Source organism: Rhinolophus sinicus, linkage group LG06, assembly GCF_036562045.2.
Source record: "Rhinolophus sinicus isolate RSC01 linkage group LG06, ASM3656204v1, whole genome shotgun sequence".
NCBI lineage: Eukaryota > Metazoa > Chordata > Mammalia > Chiroptera > Rhinolophidae > Rhinolophus > Rhinolophus sinicus.
Window position 1 is genome coordinate 17,660,072 of NC_133756.1, and position 6,563 is coordinate 17,666,634.

Genomic DNA, 6,563 nt, shown 5'->3' on the forward strand with positions numbered 1-6,563 from the left:
GCCCTGAACAAGTTTCTGCATGTCTCTGAGCCTCTGTTTGAATGGGGCCAAACCTTTTCTCCTGGCATTTATAGCCTCCCTTCAGAAAAAGTCCATCCAATTCACCATGTCACTTCACCCTTAGAGAAGCCAGAGTGTCCTCCTATCTCCATAACCACCCAGTAGGCCTTGGCCACCCTGCCTCCCACGGTAAGGTTACCCAGAAGCCACAGTGGTCAGAGGAAACTTGGTCTGCTCAAAGGCACATAGGAGAACCCCTTCGCCACCAAAGATGGGAATGAATAAGGTTTTCCAGTCCCTGCCAGCAAAGGGATATGTATGGGAGATGAGGGGGGTGGAGACTAGAAATAGGGGGACCCGCTGGGAGTAAGAAGGTGAGGGGATAAGTCAGGTAGTAGGGATGGGGGAGGGAGTCTGGGAGATGGTGGGGAAGAGGCCAGAAGCCCTTGGGAGATTTGGGAAGTGGTGGGGGCAGGAGACCATTGGAGGCGGCAGAACAGGTAGCAACCCCAGCTAGGGGAGGAAGAAACGTGCGGGGTGTGTGGGTGATAGTACTTTGGGGTGGTCAGAGGGGGCCAGCAATACGCGAGGGTATTTCTGAGCGGTGAGGGGCAGTAGCCCGTCAGAGGGTGGGGACAGAGCAGGTAGCTGCCCGGCGCTGGGGTTGGGGGAGGGCTCTTTAAGCGGCGGCGGCGCTAATAACCTGTCCAGGAGATGGCTCGTGGCAAATTGCTTTGTTAGTCTTGTCAGCGCGGCCGGGGCCGCCGTCAGCGCGCGCCATGGATCAAGATGATGAATCGCCGCGGACCGCGCAGATGCAGGCGGCCCGCGGCCCCGCCTGGGGGTGGGGGCGGGATGGGGGTGGAGGGGGCCGCGGGGGGCCGGGCCGTCTCTATTAACTCTCGAATTAGCTCTAAGCCGCCCACCACCTAGCCACTGACCTGGGGAGCGCCAGCCGCAGGGGCAGGAGCAGGCTCAGAATGGGGAGTAAGACCCGCGCCCCCCACCACGAACCAGGACTCAGGCCTCAGGCCTCCCAGCTCTCTGGACTCAGAGGAGAGTGGGCCTCGGGAAGGAGCGTGGAGGGGCATGGTATCAAGTCTCCCCGCAAGCCTCTTGCATTGCAGTCAGGCGTTCCCGCAGTTTAAGGGTATCTATCCCCTGCCCGGCGAGGGGGCCTAGAGTGGCCCCATCCGGGCATCTGCCCCCTCCCCTCTCCCCTGTGATGCTGTGAGTGGCCAAGGAGGCTGAGAGTTCTCTTTCAGAAAGAGTGTATGGTTCGAGGGTGGGTGGGGGGTTGAATTTGGCATTACTGCTCTAAAGAGAGCTTAAAGCCCAGAAACGGAAGGGCTAGGGCCTGCCTTGGGACTCTTGGGGAAGCACAGACCCTCACTTCCCAGATCTTTCTGCACAGAGGCTGAGACCCCTGTGCTCTCCGAGTTTCCAGGCCTGCTGGAAACCCTGTTTTCCCAGGTTCCCAAGTTAATCTATCCCTTGCCTTACCCACCACCTTCGTTCAATGTAGAACTGTCTCCCCAACACTCTAGTATACAATCCACATAGGCATAGTCTACATTCACATGTTGCATATTTAAATGTGTATACACATATGTTACACACAAATATAGGCATATATACATGTAACTACTCATATACATGTAACTCACAGGATGATGAATGCACACAAACACACAAGCGCATCCTGAAATGCACTGCTGCCTCCACTCCAGGCCCCAGCAGCCCAGGAAAGTCTACTGGGGGCGGGTCCCCAGCCAGTCTGGAAACGCCTTCCTTTTAAGCCCTTTGAAGGTGTCAACCACAGCCCTGGGGCAGCGGGTGGGGAAGCTCCAGGAATGGGCTAGGGAGGGAAGCCCTGAATCATTTCCACTACTTAGCTCCTGTCTAGACAGTGGCACCTTCAGAATCATTTTGTTAAATCAGTAAAACCCACCCACATTGTGGCATGCCAAGCTCCCCATCACTCCAGGCTTCCCTAAAGGACATCTTCCCCTTACCCCTCCTAACCCATTTCGGTCTCTTTTGTCCCAGCATGTGCCCGGGATTCTGTGTCCTCCTCCCCATAAGTATCCACAATCAAGCCAGAGCCCAGCACTGTGCTGCAATGTCTGTGGAAGTATACCTGGGTGGGAATGAGGCTGACAGACGGTGCTCTCTCTGCCCACGGTGCCCCCTGTGTGGAGGCCTGTGTGTCTCTGCCAGGGTGAGTCTGGCCTGGTAGTAGAGGCTGCTCCAGATGTCTGGGAATTCCAGTCTGTGGAGGACCAGTGTGTACCATGAGGCTTGGGGCATACCTGCCACACAGCCACCAGCTCCAGACCTCTGGGGCCGGGGCAGCTGGCAGTGGCAGGAATCTGGGATAGGAGGCTAGCAAGGGTTTCTTCAGCTGGGCTCCGAGTTTGTGTGGCAGACAAGTTTCTTCAAAAAGCATATGCCTAGTTGGGCCATGTGCCCCACAGCCTGGAGCCTTCAGCAGCCCTCAGCTCACGAGCAGCACCTGGACTATTCTCAACAGCCCTGCCTCTCCTAGCCGGGGCCTGCAGGCCCAGCCCCACGTCAGGCCCAGGCCGGGTTGGGATCCTCACACTTCCAGTCTGCCCAGCAACTCCTGTCCTGTCTGAAGAAGAAACTAGGGAGGGATGGTTTGGAGTTGGGTCCCTGGGCAAAGAAAAATGATGCTCCCTCCTGCTAGAAGGGGAGCCCCAATTGAAGCCAGGATTTCTCTTGGGGGGATGGGGCATGCCCTCAGTAAACCCTCCTGGCACCACCAAGTAGGGATCTGTGCTACCGTGGAAGGGACTTCAGTGACCCCCCTTCATTTGTGTGACTCTAAATGTGACCCTCCATATGTGCACCTGTAGTCAGGTCTGTGTTCATGACTGAATGACTGTGTGTTTTGTGTGTGTGTGTGTCTAGGGGGTTTTCTCCAGGATGATATGTGTGTGTGTGTGTGTGTGTGTGTGTGTGTGTGTGTGTGTGTGTGTCTATGTGTGTGTGGAGGGCAGCCAGGTGGGGGCGCAGTGTCCTTTCCACCATTTCTCCAGTACTTGGAATGCCCAGCCAAAGTCCTGATTATCTAAGCCAAAGAAACAGCCTCCCCGCTCCTCTCCTTTCCCCTTTCCCCTTCCCTTCCCTTCCCTTCCCTTCCCTTCCCTTCCCTTCCCTTCCCTTCCCTTCCCTTCCTTTCCTTTTCCTTCCCTTTCCTTCCATCCGCTCCCCTCCCTCACAGGACCTGATCTCTGAAGGGAAATTAAAAGGTTATTTAAAGCCCCCGCCTCCACCTTTCTTGTCCGTTTAAATGGAGCCTAAACGGTTTTACTTTGGCAGAAGAAATCTTTTCTGGAGCTTTAGGGTGGGGGTGGGGTATCCTGGTGGGAGAGAAGGGTCTAAGCGGCCTAATCCTCTTACCGCCCCCTTTTCTCCCCTCCCTTCTGAGGCCCACCACTACCCCTGCCAGCCCTGAGGCGCTCAGCTCCTAACTCTGCCTGGGGATCGACCCTCAAATCTGTCCGTGACCCCTTCTGCCCCGCCCCCGCCAAAATTCCTGACCTCCTTAACCCAGGCCAGGACTCTTAAAACCTACTGGCAGCATTGGCCAGCCAACACTTCCCACCTCTCCATGCCTTTGCTCCTAAGCAAACAGCCCAGCTCCCAGGAGCTAGACCCAGGAGCTTTACTTACTACAGTAGAGAGGGAATATCAGAATCAGGGTCCAGGTGACTGTCCCCAGGTATAAGACCATGTGCCTGCCCTGTGTTCATCCCGCACCCACCTGGATTCACAACCACACTTGAACTTACAATTGCACAAAGATTGGTTATACACACAAAAAGAACTTATGGCCATATGAGGCTCCACTGTTACACACGAACTTGTGGTCATGGGAGTACCAGTCACACACTCCACATACGACTCACAGTTGCTGCCACTGTGGCAAAAGGCAGGCCGCACAGAAACCATCCATACAGGGACACACGACATACGCACCCCACATGCTGTACACTCGTGGCCAAGCGCCTCTTCAGTCACCTCCATGTAACCACACACACAGAGCCTCAATAAAGTGACTTGCCACGGGGCACAGCCCGAAGCGTCAGGTTTAATCTGCCCCTCTCGCACACATCTCAGACATCTCTCAGGAGGCAGCCTCCATCACGGCCTGGCCCCAGAGCCAGCTTCAGAACACCGTATTCCTGTGAACGGGTCCTGCCGGGAGAGAGTGGAGTGCTGGCAGGAACTCAGAGGCCCCAGGCCTGGGAATTTTCCCTTTGTGGGCCAGACATGGTAGTCTGTCCCTCTTGAGACGGATGCATGTGCTGTGTGTAGAAGCTGTCACACCGGTACACTCTCCAAGAGGTCTCCAGCTGCCAGGCAGGTAGGTGATCCGCTGCTAGGAGTGCCATCTTGTGTATGGGCTGAGTGTGTGGGCAGTGAGCTCTGATTGCGGGTTGTGGGGTGGGGTGGTGCGGTCGCATGGGGGTGGCAGGTCTGTGGGTGGTGGTGAAGTGATACAGAGAGGGTGTGTGTGTGTGTGTGTGTGTGTGTGCGTGCGCGCGCGCGCGCACGCGCTTGCGAGCTCAACTCGGGACTAATCTTGGAGGGACCGTGGGGAAGGGAGTCAATCAGGTCGCCCCTAAGCCATCGCTAGGGACCCTAGTGCTATTCCAGACCCCACCAAGGCGCGGGTGAGGCCTTGGGAAGGGAAGGTTTCTCAAGACCCCTCCTCGCTCCAGCGATCGGCCTGCGGCTTCTGCAGAGATCCAGGCCGGGAAACCAAGAGACCGAGATTCGGAGGAGATGACGGACGCTGGCCGGGCCCACAGACCCACCGACGGTCAGACCCCGGCCACCTAGGCGGAGAGCCGCTCAGCTGTACCGGCAGGGCGGGCCGGGGGCGGGAGCGGCGCGTGATTGGCAGACAGTGGGGCCATTAGGGAGCCAGTGGGCCCGCGCCGGGCGCCCGGGAAACGCCGTTTAAAACTCCAGCTCCGGCCACGGCGCGCGTAGATGGCAGCGGTGGCGGTGGCGCGGAGCGGAGAGACCAGGTGCGAGCGGGCGGGGCCGGCGGGGCCGAGCCGGGAGGGGTGCCGGGGCGGGGAGGCCGCAGGCGGAGAACCCGAGGGACCGCTTCTCTTCTTGTGGTCCTACAGTCCCTTGCCAGCTAGGAGGATCGGAAAGTTTGCTTGGGGCCAGTAACTTGGAGACAGACTGCGCAGGGATAGAGGAAGCCAAGGGGAAGGCCAGAGAGACAGAGTCAGGGAGAGACAGAGAGACACACACGGTGAGGCAGGGGGAACGACATCCAGGGCAGAAAACGGAGTCAGAGAGAGCGAGCAACCTAGAGCCAGAAAAAACGCAGGACTCGAAATTCCGGAGGCCGAAAGAGAGAGGAGAGCGAGCTGTAGGCAGAAACGCGCTGAGGCAGAGACGGAAGCCTCGGCCCGCGGAGACGCAGGCACCCGCAGAGAACGCTTCGGATCCGTCACGGTTTTGCCTCATTTGGAAAATATTACTTCGCCCCTGAAAAAAAATAAATACAAAAAAGGTTTGGATATTAAGCGGAGACAAATCCTTCTCAGTTTGGAGGGGGTAGGGAGGAGGTGGCCGGGGTAATGCGGAGCAGATGCGGCCTGGGGCGTCGCGGAGCCTGGGGCCCGGACTGGGGAGGGGGCGCGGCCCGCCGCCCAGGTTCCCACCCTGGAGCGCAGGGGCCTTCCATGCCTCCCCATCTTCCGCGTCCACAACGCCCAGCAAGCCCCGTGATGCCCAGGGCATTGTCCAGGATCCGGCTCCGGTCCAGTCCGCGCGGCTCCCGCTCAAACTTCGCCAGTGGCGAGCGCGCCTTTTCTCTTGGTTTGCGATTTCGCACGAATTTTCCCGTTAGGGTTGGTTCCTCGGTCAGCCATCCTCTAACCTCATAAACGCGTCCTCGGGCTAGGGTCCCCCAAGTGGGTGTTTGGGACGCAGCGGGTCTAGTTCCCTGGAATTCGTTTTGTGTCCGGTGGCCTCGGCTGGCAAGGGTACGGAGAGCTCCGGCGAGGACCCGCAGGCTGGGGCCAGAACTGGAGCCGCTCTCGCGGTGTATGGATGGAGCGGCGGAAGGGCTGGGAGGCTGGGGCAACTGCCGGGGTCTCTTCTCTCTGGGCCTCCCACCCTGGTGGCCGTGACCGCTCTTGGACGGGAACAAGCAGTGTCCTGGACATCGCCGCCTGAACTTTCTCTCGGATCAGTCACAAGTTCCCGGACACTGCGCAGGGGCCGCAGCTGCCCTGGTGGTGCGCGCACCGGGCTTGAGCCGAACTTCTCCAAATTCGCCCTGAATTTGGGGCGTCAATTTTTCCTGTATTCCAGTGTGTGTGTAGGTGTGGGGGCCCCTCAGTGTTGTGATTTGTCGGATGAGGGAGTCCGGATTAGAGGGTAAGAGGAGGCTGGGATCCGCGGCCTTTACGCCCTCTTTCTGTGTTTGGAATCCGCTCCCCCCACCCCAGCAGGGAACCTGCAGAGCCTGGAGCGCACCTTCAGGGCGGTTTCTGCCCGGGGCACCG